Source organism: Bufo bufo, chromosome 2 (assembly GCF_905171765.1).
Source record: "Bufo bufo chromosome 2, aBufBuf1.1, whole genome shotgun sequence".
Classification (NCBI taxonomy): Eukaryota; Metazoa; Chordata; class Amphibia; order Anura; family Bufonidae; genus Bufo; species Bufo bufo.
The window spans coordinates 650892383-650914629 of NC_053390.1; positions in this window are offsets into that span (position 1 = coordinate 650892383).

A 22247-nucleotide genomic window follows, 5' to 3' on the forward strand; every position below is an offset into this window, starting at 1 on the left:
AGTTGTCCTCCTGGTATCCTGTTACCATCCTTCCAGTAAGGGCCACCCTTCCGGTCATAAATCCAAATCCCTGATGTTTAGTTGATGTCCTATGCTTTTGGTTTTTATTGCAGCTATGGATGTCCTGGTTCCTCTGTGTTCTTATGCGTGTGCTGTTTGTCTTATGTTTGTGTGGACAGCGTTTCTGAGCACGGGTTCTAGTCAGCAAGGCTGTGGCAGGTTAGTGTGGAACTGTCTGGTTCACCTGTCATATTCATAGGTCAGTTTAAACTCCTGTTTCTCCGCATCCAGGAGGAACAGGTGGTCTACCCAGCTCCTAGTTCAGGGATCGGCGCAGGGTCAGTAGGGATCCGAGGTTCCTGAGCATGAGCCCTCCTACCTTCAAGGTCGGCTCATGCAGCTAGGAGTCAGGGTCAAATTAGGGAAGCTATAGGAGGTGACCTGCTCCCTAATTCTGTCGTCCTGGCCGAGTAGCGACCGGACATCTTCTGAATATCGCACGGCTGAGGGTTTCCCCCATCCTCAGCCGTGACAGTATGACCGGAAGGGTGGCCCTTACTGGAAGGATGGTAACAGGATACCAGGAGGACAACTCCAGCAACATGCCTGGAGTACCCCTCAAGCTTCTGCCATCCAGCAGGAAGCTAAATAACCCAAACAGCCACACCCACACACACACTAGGAAAGGAGCTTAACCCTTCCATCACCAAACCAAGTAAGTGTCACTTAAAGGGGAAGTGTACAGACATTAAACTCCCTTTCACCAAACATAAAAAGTGAACACTAAAACCACACGTTGCCAGAGGCAACCGCATGCTATGACAGCTAGCAGCCTAGCCACCAGCTCCAGCTGCTACACTGCCAACCACATCATGTTGCCAGCGGCAACTACACGTGAGGCAACATACACAGAGCTATCACCTGTGATTGACAACAAAAGGAAACCGCTGACAACAGCATGCGACCAAAGAGTCACGACCATGACCATGGTCGTGACACACACATCACTGAGAAACACTCTAATTTTATTATGCTATAGCTTGGCCTCATATAGGCAGCAGAAAAGTTTGCATAACAAAAGCGTTAAACCAATCATAAAGGATAAACATTGACGCCCATACAGATACTACCGGAACATCCTTTTATGGGTATGTAATACGTCACATATAAGAATGTACGCAGTTGTGCCGAATGACCCTGAGTGAAAACAGAACATTTGTTCTAGTTCTGGGAGATTCCCAGAATCTGTCCTGAGACAGATAAGTGAACCTAACTCACAGCGGGGGGGATGTGAAGTGCGTGGGTGAGATATTATAACAATTCTGTACATGTAAGAGAAAGACAAGATGGAGTCTCTTCAGGGTACACCCCAAAACATTGGGAAATAACCTGTGATAACCCCCTCCAGTCGTGCTAAACACACGTTCAGACAATACACTGGCTGCAGGGCAGGCCAGCACCTCCAAGGCGTAAAGAGCAAGCTCAGGCCATGTGCCCAATTTGGAGACCCAGAAGTTGAAAGAGGCAGACTCATTATTCAGTACGTGTAGGCGTGTGCACACATACTGCTCCACCATGTCGCACATCCCCGTGATGTCCACGATCCAATTGGATATCTTCTCTATCAACTTTCGATGTTCTTTTATGCACCTACCATGGTGATCATGGGTGGTGGGGAATCAGGGTTCCTGCCTGGAGAGGGAGCCTGAGAAAGGGATAGGTAGTGACAATAAATAACAATACAGGACTCTTAAGATGCCCTGTTATTGGAATGATTTATAAAAAATTATAGGACATGTCACTGGGGTATTTTGGATTTGGAAACGTTAGCCAGGAGAGGCCCTGCTGCCGCTTTGTTTACTCTAGATAACTTCTGCCTGATTGCACGTCCCTGTGACATCCACGATCCATTTGGATATCTTCTCTATCAACTTTCGATGTTCTTTTCTGAGCCTACCATGTTGATAACGGTTATCGGCGAATCAGGGTTCCACGCCGGAGAGGGAGCGTGAGAAAGTGAGACCTCATCAAAGGGAGCTCAATGGCTGCAATGGGATGAAGCGGAAATGTGGGACAAGTTATTAAAGCAGACGAATCAAATGAAAGGGCCAATTAAAGACAAATTTTAGAAATTTAAGTCCCTGTCACCTGTGCAGAGCAGAGGTATTCATCGCCAGAAATGGGTAAATGACAACCAACCAATGGAACAGATTATTCTTGTAAATTTCGGTCCCTGTCATCTAAGCAGAGCAGAGGTTTATTCACGGCAAAAATTTTAAAATGTCAACCCAAGAATGTAACAGAAAAATTTGTGAAATTTATTAACCTGTCTACTATGTAGGTAGAGCAGGGGTCTATCACAGCCAAAAATTGTTGAATGTCAGCCGAAAATGTAACAGAAAAATTGGTGAAATTTAATAAGCTGTCAACTAGGTAGAGCAGGGGTATATCACAGCTAAAAATTGGTGAATTTCACCCAAACATATAACAGACAAATTGGTGATTTTTTTTTACATGTCTACTAGGTATAGTAGTGGTATATTACAACCAACAATTGGTGAGTTTCACCCGGAAATGTAACAGACAAATTAGCGATTTTTTTTCACCTGTCTACTAGGTATAGCAGTGGTATATCACACCCAAAAATTGGTGAATTTCACCCGAAAATGTAACAGACAAATTAGTTTTTTTTTCTTTTACCTGTCTACTAGGTAGAGCAGTGGTATATCACACCCAAAAATTGGTGAATTTCACCCGAAAATGTAACAGACAAATTAGTGATTTATTTTACCTGTCTACTAGGTAGAGCAGTTGGATATCACACCAAAAAAATGGCGAATTTAACCCGAAAATGTAACAGACAAATTAGTGAAATGACATAAAATAAAATGAAATACGTACAAATTAAAACAATAAACTTGATTTATGAGGTGGAGGTCCATATGGAGTAGGAGTTTGAGGAAGCGGTGGACGTAGCGGTGTAGGTGGAAGCGGCGGTGGAGGAGGACGAGGTAGCCAACACAGTTTTTTTGTTTTAATTATTATTACTTTTTTTATTAGGATACACTCCAAAAGAGTGTGAAATATCCAAAATACAACAATGAGCAATTGCGCTGTAGTATAACAATGGCTGGTTACGGCCGTATACATGTCTATTCTGCACAAGTCCTGTGGGATCCATGCCTGGTTCATTTTAATGAACGTTAGCTTGTCCACAATGGCTGTGAACAGGCGGCTGCGCTTGTCTGTGATAACCCCCCCTGCCGTGCTAAACACACATTCAGACATTACACTGGCTGCAGGGCAGGCCAGTACCTCCAAGGCGTAAAGGGCAATTTGGAGGCCCAGAAGTTAAAGGGGGCAGACCCGTTGTTGAGGAAGGGTTGAGACGCATGCATATATATACATATATGCATGCAAACACGTGCATGCATGTATGATATATATACATGCATTAATGGTCACTTCATAGGATGATGTGCGCGGATGTGCCCAGCATCTGCACACATCTGCCCTTAGTGGCCCACAGGGGCTCATGTTGGGCCCTGTGGGAAATATGTGATCCCTGGTTGATCTGTGGCCCCCTTATATGTGTCCCCTTATAGTTAGTATATATTTCCTGTCCCTTTCATGTAGATATATATGTATATATATATGGGGATGTGTGTATGCAGTGCATACATCTATATATGTGTATCTGCCATGGCTCTTCCCCAGGTATATATATATATATATATATATATATATATATATAGGCCTATAACTGCCCATGTATGCCCCAGGTTTATAATGAGTATATATGTGTATATATATGCGCCCCAAGTATCTATTTACATATATATACTTAAATGCCCCCCATAGGGACAGCGTTTAATCAGTTCCTGCAGTGGGGTGGATATGTCTCCAGGTGGCTGGTGACTTCAAAGGCTAAGAAATCTGAGGCCTTTTGTTGAGTTTATCAGCCTAGTTACTATGCTCTCCCCCACCTTGTGTTTGGGATATGGCTGGGGCGTGTGGTGCTGCTAGCCTCAGGGGGCCAACTGGCTGTTCTGAGGGCAGGCATACGTCACAGTGACACTATGATGTCACATCCCTGAGGAAGGAGGATGGGGGCTGGTTTTGGGCTATAAAGCCCCAAGCAGGGCAGAGGTGCGCTCTCTTGGATACCTGGACTGCAATGAGAGACACATGAGAGCTGCACCCTGAAGGAAGAGAGGTCACATGGCCCTGAGGATGGCTGAGTAACCCTTTCCCTCCAGACCCCTAATACACTTGCCCTGATTCATCCCTTCCCTGCCAACAGCTAGAGTGTGGGGTGGAACTGGGAATTGTCTAGTGTAGTGAGGTTTGTATTGTGGTGTGTGCGTCTATATGTATATATATTTATAACCATTGATCTATAAATATATAAATATAGCGTATAATTAGACTTGTATTGTTGTAAGTGATCCCCCCCTGGTTAACCCCTATATCTCTCCCCTGGTTAACCCTATCACCCCTGGTCCCTTGTCTGCCCCCGATTAACCCCTACATTATCTGTCCTTGTTTGTGTCCCTGATGTGCACCCTGGGCCTTGATTAACCCTTGCCTTGTTTGTGTCCCTGGTACTGGGCACCCTGGTCCCCCAAACCCTTGCCTTATTGGTATCACAGTACCATACCCCATTACCGTCTTTGTATTTGTGGTTTACTTACACCCCTGTAAGACCACCGTTAACCCTCGTCGTACCCCATAGGGATAGTAAATAGAGACAGGTGGGGTGGGCTGCTAATACATGTGTGTATGTGTGAACTGTATAGTTAGTTTGTGGGTGGAATTGGTAACCGTGTAGTGTAGTTTAGTGCTGTATTTATAGTACTGTATTGTTAGTGTATTGCGTGCGTAGTGTATTGTTGGTAATAATAAATACTTATTTATAACTATCTGTGTAATGTGTGGTTATTAGCGATAGTTAGTTTAGTAAGGCGCATGCAGCTAGCTTAGTGATTAGCGTAAGGCAAAGCATAGTGAAAGTATTGTATTATTATTATTATAATATAAAGGCATAAACGGGCGGAGTCATCAATAGACGGCTCCTCCCATTTATGAATATTAATTATTGATATTTACATAAATATTGGTGATTAATATTCCCCCTTTACATTGGCGAGTCAGGCCCACTGCTCAGATTTTGAAATCTGTGTTTGGTTTTGAGGCTAGAGGTCCGTTATACTGTGAATTATCAGGCAAGAGAGACGCGGTCAGTGGTCTGAGCGTCTAAGACCTGATAATTCGGACAGGTAACGCGGCTCTACCTCACAGCACCAAACACGGATCAAAAATCTTTAGCAGAGAATCTATTATCTATCTGTGAACTAATATTTTGCTATTTGCTTTACACGGTCACTGCATCGCTCAAGTGATTGCGAGGAAGAAGAGGACACGTCACTGAAAGAGATCCATCTTCATTGGAGCAGCGTACAAGTCCGGCTGGTCGGGAAGAAGCGATCCGGAAGAAAAAGGACTTCTTCCAAGCAGCTTTTAGGACGAAGAGGTACGGCCCCAATGAGAAGATGGACGCTCAGCAAACGGTGAGTATGGACTTCCCCACACTGCAACACTTGAGCAGACACAGCACATTTAACCCCATCCTCCCCACCACATACAAGTGAGCAGAAATGCTGTGGTCCGATTTGTTAGCACAGGCTGGTAGTTATGACAGGCTTTGTGTTAACAAACGGACGGTGTTGAATAAGGCCACCAAACGGCTTCGGATGCTCGCCAAACTCGTTCATACGTTTGAGGCTAGCATCTGTAAGCCAAAGGAAGTTGCGCTGGTGTCTCAGTCAACGAAGACAATTCCTCCGGCCATTCACTGCCAGTGCTGTACCAGTAATTCGGACCAGGTTTAGGCATTGCGGGCACAGCTGGCGGAGAATATGCAGTCTACTGTTGACCGAGCTGCGCAGGTGGCTAGGATAGAGTCACAGTTAGTAGAGCTGCAGAGGCAGAAGGAGGAAATTTAAGCTAAGTTTACTCAGTCTTATACTGAGGTCAAGGCCTTCAAGGAGCGGACTGCCTCTACTGACGTGACATTAGCCAAATTGAAGGCTGAGGTTGCTGTAAGGTCCCAGCTAATGTCTGGCATGCAACAGGTTATCACCAAGTTGGTGTCGGCCCTTTCTTTTTCCGTAAAGCCAGGGTCGGAATCTCCCAAAACTTTGCCCTGTGCAGGGCAAAAAGGGGGGAGAGTAGTCTGTGACCGGTCTAATCATCAGGTCAAGCCGGTCCAGACTAACAGAGATTTTTCCCTGACTTTGGGAAAAAGAACTGTTGTGAAGAGTGCGTCCCTGAGGATGGAACAATTCAGGAGAAGGGAGCACGGCTGCAGTGTAGATGGACCTGGGCCATGCAGAGCAAACTACAGATGTTTTGCATGTGGTGGCCTAGGTCACATAGCGAGACACTGCAAAACAGATAGGAACATAACACACAGGACAGGAAACCAAGTCACGTGTTTCAGGTGTGGGAACAAAGGACACATTGCAAGGAATTACCCTTGTGCAAGTAATTGCAATGTGTCCAACAGTATCAGCCAGGTAACAAATTGTGCAGTGGGGTCTAGTCAGCTTGGCCATAAAGGTGTTACCTCTCGGCAGCATCACCAGCTGTTGAGGGGTCAGAATGGCCAAGCTAGGCTAGGCAACATTTGACACCCCTGTACTATTTGTTACACCGTTTGTTCCCTGTGTATGTCCATGTTGTGTGTTTTTGTTATCTGTTTGTAAGTTTTTCTTGATGTTGATGTGATAGTCCTTGTCTACGAATGTGTTCCACCATGCTGATTTATGTAGTTTGTTGTAAGTCTCGTCTGCTGTTTTTGTTTCATTCTGTGTCCCCTTGGAGTGGAACAGTGTTATACTGTGGATCGAGAACGTATAGGTTCGCGAGCAGATCATTTCAAATCCTGCACAAAGGATGATGTGATTTTATTCTGGGCAGCCAGGGTCTCAGATCGATACAGATAACACTGTTGTGCTCAAGGTTTTCGGTAGGGCTGTGTTGCACTGGGGACTGGGGCGGACAGACAACATTGGTGTAATGTTGTGCTGCGCACTTAATTCTAGTCCGAGCAGGTAGCACAGCTCTGATAGGGATTGGACGCAGAGTGTTTGGCAGCAGAGTGTGGACTGTGTTCTTGTGTTGTGGGGTCCTGGGGAGCCAGGGCATGACTATGCCATTGGTTCTGCGGGCCTCCACAAGACGGGATCACAGGGGGAAATCGGCCTGGGTACACATGAGTGGACGGGGATACGGTGCCATCAATAACAAGATGGTGCTTTGTCCACAGCACTTCAGTTATCCTAACCTAGTAGGACGGCCATCCTTATCTGTTGGTGCAGAGGGATGTGCAGCAGAGGACGTGATCCTCTGAAGGTAGGGTGTTCAGACACCAGTGTTAGGATAACAAGGGGTCCTGTGAGATAAAGGGCAGCCCAATACCTTTCTCTACTCATGGGTCAAAGGTATTGGTGCTGGGATTTTTTTACATTTAATTGCACCGTGAGGAGCGCCTGGTATTTTTTTCTGCCATAGGTGTGTTTATATGAAGCAGAGGAAAAACCCAGATGACGCCAAAGAAGAGACCAGCTATTCCCCCTGACACTCTTGTGAGTCTCCAGAGGATCCCACTGGATTTTTGCAATCAAGCGACCTCTGTCTAGAGGTGTTCTAGAGATGGAAGACTGTGCCACAATCGAGCGGGAGCATTATCTCAGGCTCTGGAGGAAGACTTGGAGACGTTCGGGTGGAAGGGCTTATTTTCACTTGTTTCACCCAGTGAAACTTCTTCTGGTTCTGGTCATCGTCATCACATTATCGGAGGGTCAAGGGACTTATTGACCAAATACACCAGAACCAGACAGAACTTTACAGAACTAACCGGAGGAGGAGGCTCAGGACATAACTCCAACTTTGTTCTGTAGCCAAATATTTTATGGACACTTTGTTTCCTATGAGGGTTCGGGACGTATAACATGTACTACCCTTAAACCCCATAGCACATTGTATTGCATATATATTGATTATGTTTGTTGGTTGATTGTGTACCCATAGACACTTTAGGTACAAATGTGTGACAGCCTATACCCAGGGAAACTCGCCCAACGCATTGCGGTGAGTTATAATTTGGCTGTACACATTTGCATCCTATAATCGTTTCCCATTGACACGGGGGTCTGTGACCTACCTGTGTCTTTGGAGGTAGAGAGATATGCCAGGTTGCATGAGTCTCTATGGGTACACACATATAATGGAATTTGGTGGTGATGGGAGGGATGTGACATGTATGTTGTGTGAATGGGGATAAGATTAGGACACGATAGGGACATGCCTTTGCCATTTGCCACCTTGAAACCCGGAACGGTGAAGTTCTTAAGGGAAGGGCTGGATGTGTAGTGTGGCGGAGGTGTTCTCCGCAGTTAGAATTTAGGTACCATGACATCACCTCACGCAATGAAAAATCTGACCTGCCTTGCAAAGACCTATTAATCTGTCCACGGGAGAACCGCACCCATCAAGATGGAACAAGAGAAAGTCGTGTTTGAAGAAAGTTGGGACTGAGGTTGTGAGGGTGAACCCGCTCCAGATTCCGTGGAGGCGGGCCATACCTGAAGATCGGCAATGATATTGAGAGACTGTGGGGGTGTGGCACTCCAAAGTGGGGGTGGCCGACACTGAAAGACTGTTACTTGGAGGAAAGGCCAGTTAAAGGTTGGGAGGGTGAACCTGCTCCAGATGCCGTGGAGGCGGGCCATACCTGAAGATCGGCAATATTACCGAGAGACTGTGGGGGTGTGGCCACTCCATTCGGGGGTGGCCGACACCGGAAGAATTTAACTTACAAAAGATGTCAAGAAAGTTCCTGCGAGAAGGAGACGGTGTATCCTGCGGACGGAGGAGTAGGTTACGGTGAAGGGCAGGTCAGAGGAAGCTGGTTGAGGGATGTCTAGGTACCTAAAGATCAGTGAGCACTACAGTTCTTCCTGAACTTCCACCAAGGATGGGGTTGGGGGGGGGGGGGGGGCAAATATATCTCAACCCTTTTTCCCCAAGATATTGTCGAAATTCCGACAACAGGGGGATTGTTGAGGAAGGGTTGAGACGCATGCATATATACAGTGGGGGAAATAATTATTTGACCCCTCACTGATTTTGTAAGTTTGTCCAATGACAAAGAAATGAAAAGTCTCAGAACAGTATCATTTCAATGGTAGGTTTATTGTAACAGTGGCAGATAGCACATCAAAAGGAAAATCGAAAAAATAACTTTAAATAAAAGATAGCAACTGATTTGCATTTCATTGAGTGAAATAAGTATTTGAACCCTCTAACAAAAAAAGACTTAATACTTGGTGGAAAAACCCTTGTTTGCAAGCACAGAGGTCAAACGTTTCTTGTAATTGATGACCAAGTTTGCGCACATTTTAGGAGGAATGTTGGTCCACTCCTCTTTGCAGATCATCTCTAAATCCCTAAGGTTTCGAGGCTGTCTCTGTGCAACTCTGAGCTTGAGCTCCCTCCATAGGTTTTCGATTGGATTAAGGTCCGGAGACTGACTAGGCCACTCCATGACCTTAATGTGCTTCTTCTTGAGCCACTCCTTTGTTGCCTTTGCTGTATGTTTTGGGTCATTGTCGTGCTGGAACACCCATCCACGACCCATTTTCAGTTTCCTGGCAGAGGGAAGGAGGTTGTCGCTCAGGATTTCACGATACATGGCTCCGTCCATTTTCCCGTTTATGCGAATAAGTTGTCCTGTGCCCTTAGCAGAAAAACACCCCCAAAGCAAAATGTTTCCACCCCCATGCTTGACGGTGGGGACGGTGTTTTGGGGGTCATAGGCAGCATTTTTCTTCCTCCAAACACAGCGAGTTGAGTTAATGCCAAAGAGCTCTATTTTGGTCTCATCAGACCACAGCACCTTCTCCCAGTCACTCTCTGAATCATTCAGGTGTTCATTGGCAAACTTCAGACGGGCCTGCACATGTGCCTTCCTGAGCAGGGGGACCTTGCGAGCCCTGCAGGATTTTAATCCATTGCGGTGTAATGTGTTTCCAATGGTTTTCTTGGTGACTGTGGTCCCTGCTAATTTGAGGTCATTAACTAACTCCTCCCGTGTAGTTCTAGGATGCTTTTTCACCTTTCTCAGAACCATTGACACCCCACGAGGTGAGATCTTGCGTGGAGCCCCAGGGCGAGGTCGATTGATGGTCATTTTGTGCTCCTTCCATTTTCGAACAATCGCACCAACAGTTGTCACCTTCTCTCCCAGCTTCTTGCTAATGGTTTTGTAGCCCATTCCAGCCTTGTGCAGGTCTACAATTTTGTCTCTGACATCCTTGGACAGCTCTTTGGTCTTTCCCATGTTGGAGAGTTTGGAGTCTGCTTGATTGATTGATTCTGTGGACAGGTGTCTTTTATACAGGTGACTAGTTAAGACAGGTGTCCTTAATGAGGGTGACTAATTGAGTAGAAGTGTCTAACCACTCTGTGGGAGCCAGAACTCTTAATGGTTGGTAGGGGTTCAAATACTTATTTCACTCAATGAAATGCAAATCAGTTGCTATCTTTTATTTAAAGTTATTTTTTCGATTTTCCTTTTGATGTGCTATCTGCCACTGTTACAATAAACCTACCATTGAAATGATACTGTTCTGAGACTTTTCATTTCTTTGTCATTGGACAAACTTACAAAATCAGCGAGGGGTCAAATAATTATTTCCCCCACTGTATCCATATATGCATGCAAACACGTGCATGCATGTATGATATATATACATGCATTAATGGTCACTTCATAGGATGATGTGCGCGGATGTGCCCAGCATCTGCACACATCTGCCCTTAGTGGCCCACAGGGGCTCATGTTGGGTCCTGTGGGAAATATGTGATCCCTGGTTGATCTGTGCCCCCCTTATATGTGTCCCCTTATAGTTAGTATATATTTCCTGTCCCTCTCATGTAGATATATATGTATATATATATGGGGATGTGTGTATGCAGTGCATACATCTATATATGTGTATCTGCCATGGCTCTCCCCCAGGTATATATATATATATATATATATATATATAGGCCTATAACTGCCCATGTATGCCCCAGGTTTATAATGAGTATATATGTGTATATATATGCGCCCCAAGTATCTATTTACATATATATACTTAAATGCCCCCCATAGGGACAGCGTTTAACCAGTTCCTGCAGTGGGGTGGATATGTCTCCAGGTGGCTGGTGACTTCAAAGGCTAAGAAATCTGAGGCCTTTTGTTGAGTTTATCAGCCTAGTTACTATGCTCTCCCCCACCTTGTGTTTGGGACATGGCTGGGCGTGTGGTGCTGCTAGCCTCAGGGGGCCAACTGGCTGTTCTGAGGGCAGGCATACGTCACAGTGACACTATGATGTCACATCCCTGAGGAAGGAGGATGGGGGCTGGTTTTGGGCTATAAAGCCCCAAGCAGGGCAGAGGTGCGCTCTCTTGGATACCTGGACTGCAATGAGAGACACATGAGAGCTGCACCCTGAAGGAAGAGAGGTCACATGGCCCTGAGGATGGCTAAGTAACCCTTTCCCTCCAGACCCCTAATACACTTGCCCTGATTCACCCCTTCCCTGCCAACAGCTAGAGTGTGGGGTGGAACTGGGAATTGTCTAGTGTAGTGAGGCTTGTATTTTGGTGTGTGCGTCTATATGTATATATATTTATAACCATTGATCTATAAATATATAGATATAGCGTATAATTAAAAAAATTTATTAATCACCAGTCCGCAACAATGCTGTGCTGCAGGTCCGAAAAGTGTTGTGGGGTCAGTCACGCTTTAAACAGGTATAAATATAGAGTTCGGACCGCGCATATCATCAAGGCCAGTATGCAAACAATTTTTCCTTCTTCCTTCTCCCTTTTGAAAGAGAACCGAGGGCTGCAAATATCCTATACACTGCGTGCAGAATTATTAGGCAAATGAGTATTTTGACCACATCATCCTCTTTATGCATGTATGTGTATGTGTGAACTGTATAGTTAGTTTGTGGGTGGAATTGGTAACCGTGTAGTGTAGTTTAGTGCTGTATTTATAGTACTGTATTGTTAGTGTATTGCGTGCGTAGTGTATTGTTGGTAATAATAAATACTTATTTATAACTATCTGTGTAATGTGTGGTTATTAGCGATAGTTAGTTTAGTAAGGCGCATGCAGCTAGCTTAGTGATTAGCGTAAGGCAAAGCATAGTGAAAGTATTGTATTATTATTATTATAATATAAAGGCATAAACGGGCGGAGTCATCAATAGACGGCTCCTCCCATTTATGAATATTAATTATTGATATTTACATAAATATTGGTGATTAATATTCCCCCTTTACATTGGCGAGTCAGGCCCACTGCTCAGATTTTGAAATCTGTGTTTGGTTTTGAGGCTAGAGGTCCGTTATACTGTGAATTATCAGGCAAGAGAGACGCGGTCAGTGGTCTGAGCGTCTAGGACCTGATAATTCGGACAGGTAATGCGACTCTTCCTGATGGTGTTCGAGGCTAGAGGTCGGTTATACTGTCAATTATCAGGCAAGAGAGACGCGGTCAGTGGTCTGAGCGTCTAAGACCTGATAATTCGGACAGGTAACGCGGCTCTACCTCACAGCACCAAACACGGATCAAAAATCTTTAGCAGAGAATCTATTATCTATCTGTGAACTAATATTTTGCTATTTGCTTTACACGGTCACTATTTCGCTCAAGTGATTGCGAGGAAGAAGAGGACACGTCACTGAAAGAGATCCATCTTCATTGGAGCAGCGTACAAGTCCGGCTGGTCGGGAAGAAGCGATCCGGAAGAAAAAGGACTTCTTCCAAGCAGCTTTTAGGACGAAGAGGTACGGCCCCAATGAGAAGATGGACGCTCAGCAAACGGTGAGTATGGACTTCCCCACACTGCAACACTTGAGCAGACACAGCACATTTAACCCCATCCTCCCCACCACATACAAGTGAGCAGAAATGCTGTGGTCCGATTTGTTAGCACAGGCTGGTAGTTATGACAGGCTTTGTGTTAACAAACGGACGGTGTTGAATAAGGCCACCAAACGGCTTCGGATGCTCGCCAAACTCGTTCATACGTTTGAGGCTAGCATCTGTAAGCCAAAGGAAGTTGCGCTGGTGTCTCAGTCAACGGAGACAATTCCTCCGGCCATTCACTGCCAGTGCTGTACCAGTAATTCGGACCAGGTTTAGGCATTGCGGGCACAGCTGGCGGAGAATATGCAGTCTACTGTTGACCGAGCTGCGCAGGTGGCTAGGATAGAGTCACAGTTAGTAGAGCTGCAGAGGCAGAAGGAGGAAATTTAAGCTAAGTTTACTCAGTCTTATACTGAGGTCAAGGCCTTCAAGGAGCGGACTGCCTCTACTGACGTGACATTAGCCAAATTGAAGGCTGAGGTTGCTGTAAGGTCCCAGCTAATGTCTGGCATGCAACAGGTTATCACCAAGTTGGTGTCGGCCCTTTCTTTTTCCGTAAAGCCAGGGTCGGAATCTCCCAAAACTTTGCCCTGTGCAGGGCAAAAAGGGGGGAGAGTAGTCTGTGACCGGTCTAATCATCAGGTCAAGCCGGTCCAGACTAACAGAGATTTTTCCCTGACTTTGGGAAAAAGAACTGTTGTGAAGAGTGCGTCCCTGAGGATGGAACAATTCAGGAGAAGGGAGCACGGCTGCAGTGTAGATGGACCTGGGCCATGCAGAGCAAACTACAGATGTTTTGCATGTGGTGGCCTAGGTCACATAGCGAGACACTGCAAAACAGATAGGAACATAACACACAGGACAGGAAACCAAGTCACGTGTTTCAGGTGTGGGAACAAAGGACACATTGCAAGGAATTACCCTTGTGCAAGTAATTGCAATGTGTCCAACAGTATCAGCCAGGTAACAAATTGTGCAGTGGGGTCTAGTCAGCTTGGCCATAAAGGTGTTACCTCTCGGCAGCATCACCAGCTGTTGAGGGGTCAGAATGGCCAAGCTAGGCTAGGCAACATTTGACACCCCTGTACTATTTGTTACACCGTTTGTTCCCTGTGTATGTCCATGTTGTGTGTTTTTGTTATCTGTTTGTAAGTTTTTCTTGATGTTGATGTGATAGTCCTTGTCTACGAATGTGTTCCACCATGCTGATTTATGTAGTTTGTTGTAAGTCTCGTCTGCTGTTTTTGTTTCATTCTGTGTCCCCTTGGAGTGGAACAGTGTTATACTGTGGATCGAGAACGTATAGGTTCGCGAGCAGATCATTTCAAATCCTGCACAAAGGATGATGTGATTTTATTCTGGGCAGCCAGGGTCTCAGATCGATACAGATAACACTGTTGTGCTCAAGGTTTTCGGTAGGGCTGTGTTGCACTGGGGACTGGGGCGGACAGACAACATTGGTGTAATGTTGTGCTGCGCACTTAATTCTAGTCCGAGCAGGTAGCACAGCTCTGATAGGGATTGGACGCAGAGTGTTTGGCAGCAGAGTGTGGACTGTGTTCTTGTGTTGTGGGGTCCTGGGGAGCCAGGGCATGACTATGCCATTGGTTCTGCGGGCCTCCACAAGACGGGATCACAGGGGGAAATCGGCCTGGGTACACATGAGTGGACGGGGATACGGTGCCATCAATAACAAGATGGTGCTTTGTCCACAGCACTTCAGTTATCCTAACCTAGTAGGACGGCCATCCTTATCTGTTGGTGCAGAGGGATGTGCAGCAGAGGACGTGATCCTCTGAAGGTAGGGTGTTCAGACACCAGTGTTAGGATAACAAGGGGTCCTGTGAGATAAAGGGCAGCCCAATACCTTTCTCTACTCATGGGTCAAAGGTATTGGTGCTGGGATTTTTTTACATTTAATTGCACCGTGAGGAGCGCCTGGTATTTTTTTCTGCCATAGGTGTGTTTATATGAAGCAGAGGAAAAACCCAGATGACGCCAAAGAAGAGACCAGCTATTCCCCCTGACACTCTTGTGAGTCTCCAGAGGATCCCACTGGATTTTTGCAATCAAGCGACCTCTGTCTAGAGGTGTTCTAGAGATGGAAGACTGTGCCACAATCGAGCGGGAGCATTATCTCAGGCTCTGGAGGAAGACTTGGAGACGTTCGGGTGGAAGGGCTTATTTTCACTTGTTTCACCCAGTGAAACTTCTTCTGGTTCTGGTCATCGTCATCACATTATCGGAGGGTCAAGGGACTTATTGACCAAATACACCAGAACCAGACAGAACTTTACAGAACTAACCGGAGGAGGAGGCTCAGGACATAACTCCAACTTTGTTCTGTAGCCAAATATTTTATGGACACTTTGTTTCCTATGAGGGTTCGGGACGTATAACATGTACTACCCTTAAACCCCATAGCACATTGTATTGCATATATATTGATTATGTTTGTTGGTTGATTGTGTACCCATAGACACTTTAGGTACAAATGTGTGACAGCCTATACCCAGGGAAACTCGCCCAACGCATTGCGGTGAGTTATAATTTGGCTGTACACATTTGCATCCTATAATCGTTTCCCATTGACACGGGGGTCTGTGACCTACCTGTGTCTTTGGAGGTAGAGAGATATGCCAGGTTGCATGAGTCTCTATGGGTACACACATATAATGGAATTTGGTGGTGATGGGAGGGATGTGACATGTATGTTGTGTGAATGGGGATAAGATTAGGACACGATAGGGACATGCCTTTGCCATTTGCCACCTTGAAACCCGGAACGGTGAAGTTCTTAAGGGAAGGGCTGGATGTGTAGTGTGGCGGAGGTGTTCTCCGCAGTTAGAATTTAGGTACCATGACATCACCTCACGCAATGAAAAATCTGACCTGCCTTGCAAAGACCTATTAATCTGTCCACGGGAGAACCGCACCCATCAAGATGGAACAAGAGAAAGTCGTGTTTGAAGAAAGTTGGGACTGAGGTTGTGAGGGTGAACCCGCTCCAGATTCCGTGGAGGCGGGCCATACCTGAAGATCGGCAATGATATTGAGAGACTGTGGGGGTGTGGCACTCCAAAGTGGGGGTGGCCGACACTGAAAGACTGTTACTTGGAGGAAAGGCCAGTTAAAGGTTGGGAGGGTGAACCTGCTCCAGATGCCGTGGAGGCGGGCCATACCTGAAGATCGGCAATATTACCGAGAGACTGTGGGGGTGTGGCCACTCCATTCGGGGGTGGCCGACACCGGAAGAATTTAACTTACAAAAGATGTCAAGAAAGTTCCTGCGAGAAGGAGACGGTGTATCCTGCGGACGGAGGAGTAGGTTACGGTGAAGGGCAGGTCAGAGGAAGCTGGTTGAGGGATGTCTAGGTACCTAAAGATCAGTGAGCACTACAGTTCTTCCTGAACTTCCACCAAGGATGGGGTTGAGGGGGGGGGGGGGCAAATATATCTCAACCCTTTTTCCCCAAGATATTGTCGAAATTCCGACAACAGGGGGATTGTTGAGGAAGGGTTGAGACGCATGCATATATACAGTGGGGGAAATAATTATTTGACCCCTCACTGATTTTGTAAGTTTGTCCAATGACAAAGAAATGAAAAGTCTCAGAACAGTATCATTTCAATGGTAGGTTTATTGTAACAGTGGCAGATAGCACATCAAAAGGAAAATCGAAAAAATAACTTTAAATAAAAGATAGCAACTGATTTGCATTTCATTGAGTGAAATAAGTATTTGAACCCTCTAACAAAAAAAGACTTAATACTTGGTGGAAAAACCCTTGTTTGCAAGCACAGAGGTCAAACGTTTCTTGTAATTGATGACCAAGTTTGCGCACATTTTAGGAGGAATGTTGGTCCACTCCTCTTTGCAGATCATCTCTAAATCCCTAAGGTTTCGAGGCTGTCTCTGTGCAACTCTGAGCTTGAGCTCCCTCCATAGGTTTTCGATTGGATTAAGGTCCGGAGACTGACTAGGCCACTCCATGACCTTAATGTGCTTCTTCTTGAGCCACTCCTTTGTTGCCTTTGCTGTATGTTTTGGGTCATTGTCGTGCTGGAACACCCATCCACGACCCATTTTCAGTTTCCTGGCAGAGGGAAGGAGGTTGTCGCTCAGGATTTCACGATACATGGCTCCGTCCATTTTCCCGTTTATGCGAATAAGTTGTCCTGTGCCCTTAGCAGAAAAACACCCCCAAAGCAAAATGTTTCCACCCCCATGCTTGACGGTGGGGACGGTGTTTTGGGGGTCATAGGCAGCATTTTTCTTCCTCCAAACACAGCGAGTTGAGTTAATGCCAAAGAGCTCTATTTTGGTCTCATCAGACCACAGCACCTTCTCCCAGTCACTCTCTGAATCATTCAGGTGTTCATTGGCAAACTTCAGACGGGCCTGCACATGTGCCTTCCTGAGCAGGGGGACCTTGCGAGCCCTGCAGGATTTTAATCCATTGCGGTGTAATGTGTTTCCAATGGTTTTCTTGGTGACTGTGGTCCCTGCTAATTTGAGGTCATTAACTAACTCCTCCCGTGTAGTTCTAGGATGCTTTTTCACCTTTCTCAGAACCATTGACACCCCACGAGGTGAGATCTTGCGTGGAGCCCCAGGGCGAGGTCGATTGATGGTCATTTTGTGCTCCTTCCATTTTCGAACAATCGCACCAACAGTTGTCACCTTCTCTCCCAGCTTCTTGCTAATGGTTTTGTAGCCCATTCCAGCCTTGTGCAGGTCTACAATTTTGTCTCTGACATCCTTGGACAGCTCTTTGGTCTTTCCCATGTTGGAGAGTTTGGAGTCTGCTTGATTGATTGATTCTGTGGACAGGTGTCTTTTATACAGGTGACTAGTTAAGACAGGTGTCCTTAATGAGGGTGACTAATTGAGTAGAAGTGTCTAACCACTCTGTGGGAGCCAGAACTCTTAATGGTTGGTAGGGGTTCAAATACTTATTTCACTCAATGAAATGCAAATCAGTTGCTATCTTTTATTTAAAGTTATTTTTTCGATTTTCCTTTTGATGTGCTATCTGCCACTGTTACAATAAACCTACCATTGAAATGATACTGTTCTGAGACTTTTCATTTCTTTGTCATTGGACAAACTTACAAAATCAGCGAGGGGTCAAATAATTATTTCCCCCACTGTATCCATATATGCATGCAAACACGTGCATGCATGTATGATATATATACATGCATTAATGGTCACTTCATAGGATGATGTGCGCGGATGTGCCCAGCATCTGCACACATCTGCCCTTAGTGGCCCACAGGGGCTCATGTTGGGTCCTGTGGGAAATATGTGATCCCTGGTTGATCTGTGCCCCCCTTATATGTGTCCCCTTATAGTTAGTATATATTTCCTGTCCCTCTCATGTAGATATATATGTATATATATATGGGGATGTGTGTATGCAGTGCATACATCTATATATGTGTATCTGCCATGGCTCTCCCCCAGGTATATATATATATATATATATATATATATATATATATATATAGGCCTATAACTGCCCATGTATGCCCCAGGTTTATAATGAGTATATATGTGTATATATATGCGCCCCAAGTATCTATTTACATATATATACTTAAATGCCCCCCATAGGGACAGCGTTTAACCAGTTCCTGCAGTGGGGTGGATATGTCTCCAGGTGGCTGGTGACTTCAAAGGCTAAGAAATCTGAGGCCTTTTGTTGAGTTTATCAGCCTAGTTACTATGCTCTCCCCCACCTTGTGTTTGGGACATGGCTGGGCGTGTGGTGCTGCTAGCCTCAGGGGGCCAACTGGCTGTTCTGAGGGCAGGCATACGTCACAGTGACACTATGATGTCACATCCCTGAGGAAGGAGGATGGGGGCTGGTTTTGGGCTATAAAGCCCCAAGCAGGGCAGAGGTGCGCTCTCTTGGATACCTGGACTGCAATGAGAGACACATGAGAGCTGCACCCTGAAGGAAGAGAGGTCACATGGCCCTGAGGATGGCTAAGTAACCCTTTCCCTCCAGACCCCTAATACACTTGCCCTGATTCACCCCTTCCCTGCCAACAGCTAGAGTGTGGGGTGGAACTGGGAATTGTCTAGTGTAGTGAGGCTTGTATTTTGGTGTGTGCGTCTATATGTATATATATTTATAACCATTGATCTATAAATATATAGATATAGCGTATAATTAAAAAAATTTATTAATCACCAGTCCGCAACAATGCTGTGCTGCAGGTCCGAAAAGTGTTGTGGGGTCAGTCACGCTTTAAACAGGTATAAATATAGAGTTCGGACCGCGCATATCATCAAGGCCAGTATGCAAACAATTTTTCCTTCTTCCTTCTCCCTTTTGAAAGAGAACCGAGGGCTGCAAATATCCTATACACTGCGTGCAGAATTATTAGGCAAATGAGTATTTTGACCACATCATCCTCTTTATGCATGTATGTGTATGTGTGAACTGTATAGTTAGTTTGTGGGTGGAATTGGTAACCGTGTAGTGTAGTTTAGTGCTGTATTTATAGTACTGTATTGTTAGTGTATTGCGTGCGTAGTGTATTGTTGGTAATAATAAATACTTATTTATAACTATCTGTGTAATGTGTGGTTATTAGCGATAGTTAGTTTAGTAAGGCGCATGCAGCTAGCTTAGTGATTAGCGTAAGGCAAAGCATAGTGAAAGTATTGTATTATTATTATTATAATATAAAGGCATAAACGGGCGGAGTCATCAATAGACGGCTCCTCCCATTTATGAATATTAATTATTGATATTTACATAAATATTGGTGATTAATATTCCCCCTTTACATTGGCGAGTCAGGCCCACTGCTCAGATTTTGAAATCTGTGTTTGGTTTTGAGGCTAGAGGTCCGTTATACTGTGAATTATCAGGCAAGAGAGACGCGGTCAGTGGTCTGAGCGTCTAGGACCTGATAATTCGGACAGGTAATGCGACTCTTCCTGATGGTGTTCGAGGCTAGAGGTCGGTTATACTGTCAATTATCAGGCAAGAGAGACGCGGTCAGTGGTCTGAGCGTCTAAGACCTGATAATTCGGACAGGTAACGCGGCTCTACCTCACAGCACCAAACACGGATCAAAAATCTTTAGCAGAGAATCTATTATCTATCTGTGAACTAATATTTTGCTATTTGCTTTACACGGTCACTATTTCGCTCAAGTGATTGCGAGGAAGAAGAGGACACGTCACTGAAAGAGATCCATCTTCATTGGAGCAGCGTACAAGTCCGGCTGGTCGGGAAGAAGCGATCCGGAAGAAAAAGGACTTCTTCCAAGCAGCTTTTAGGACGAAGAGGTACGGCCCCAATGAGAAGATGGACGCTCAGCAAACGGTGAGTATGGACTTCCCCACACTGCAACACTTGAGCAGACACAGCACATTTAACCCCATCCTCCCCACCACATACAAGTGAGCAGAAATGCTGTGGTCCGATTTGTTAGCACAGGCTGGTAGTTATGACAGGCTTTGTGTTAACAAACGGACGGTGTTGAATAAGGCCACCAAACGGCTTCGGATGCTCGCCAAACTCGTTCATACGTTTGAGGCTAGCATCTGTAAGCCAAAGGAAGTTGCGCTGGTGTCTCAGTCAACGGAGACAATTCCTCCGGCCATTCACTGCCAGTGCTGTACCAGTAATTCGGACCAGGTTTAGGCATTGCGGGCACAGCTGGCGGAGAATATGCAGTCTACTGTTGACCGAGCTGCGCAGGTGGCTAGGATAGAGTCACAGTTAGTAGAGCTGCAGAGGCAGAAGGAGGAAATTTAAGCTAAGTTTACTCAGTCTTATACTGAGGTCAAGGCCTTCAAGGAGCGGACTGCCTCTACTGACGTGACATTAGCCAAATTGAAGGCTGAGGTTGCTGTAAGGTCCCAGCTAATGTCTGGCATGCAACAGGTTATCACCAAGTTGGTGTCGGCCCTTTCTTTTTCCGTAAAGCCAGGGTCGGAATCTCCCAAAACTTTGCCCTGTGCAGGGCAAAAAGGGGGGAGAGTAGTCTGTGACCGGTCTAATCATCAGGTCAAGCCGGTCCAGACTAACAGAGATTTTTCCCTGACTTTGGGAAAAAGAACTGTTGTGAAGAGTGCGTCCCTGAGGATGGAACAATTCAGGAGAAGGGAGCACGGCTGCAGTGTAGATGGACCTGGGCCATGCAGAGCAAACTACAGATGTTTTGCATGTGGTGGCCTAGGTCACATAGCGAGACACTGCAAAACAGATAGGAACATAACACACAGGACAGGAAACCAAGTCACGTGTTTCAGGTGTGGGAACAAAGGACACATTGCAAGGAATTACCCTTGTGCAAGTAATTGCAATGTGTCCAACAGTATCAGCCAGGTAACAAATTGTGCAGTGGGGTCTAGTCAGCTTGGCCATAAAGGTGTTACCTCTCGGCAGCATCACCAGCTGTTGAGGGGTCAGAATGGCCAAGCTAGGCTAGGCAACATTTGACACCCCTGTACTATTTGTTACACCGTTTGTTCCCTGTGTATGTCCATGTTGTGTGTTTTTGTTATCTGTTTGTAAGTTTTTCTTGATGTTGATGTGATAGTCCTTGTCTACGAATGTGTTCCACCATGCTGATTTATGTAGTTTGTTGTAAGTCTCGTCTGCTGTTTTTGTTTCATTCTGTGTCCCCTTGGAGTGGAACAGTGTTATACTGTGGATCGAGAACGTATAGGTTCGCGAGCAGATCATTTCAAATCCTGCACAAAGGATGATGTGATTTTATTCTGGGCAGCCAGGGTCTCAGATCGATACAGATAACACTGTTGTGCTCAAGGTTTTCGGTAGGGCTGTGTTGCACTGGGGACTGGGGCGGACAGACAACATTGGTGTAATGTTGTGCTGCGCACTTAATTCTAGTCCGAGCAGGTAGCACAGCTCTGATAGGGATTGGACGCAGAGTGTTTGGCAGCAGAGTGTGGACTGTGTTCTTGTGTTGTGGGGTCCTGGGGAGCCTGGGCATGACTATGCCATTGGTTCTGCGGGCCTCCACAAGACGGGATCACAGGGGGAAATCGGCCTGGGTACACATGAGTGGACGGGGATACGGTGCCATCAATAACAAGATGGTGCTTTGTCCACAGCACTTCAGTTATCCTAACCTAGTAGGACGGCCATCCTTATCTGTTGGTGCAGAGGGATGTGCAGCAGAGGACGTGATCCTCTGAAGGTAGGGTGTTCAGACACCAGTGTTAGGATAACAAGGGGTCCTGTGAGATAAAGG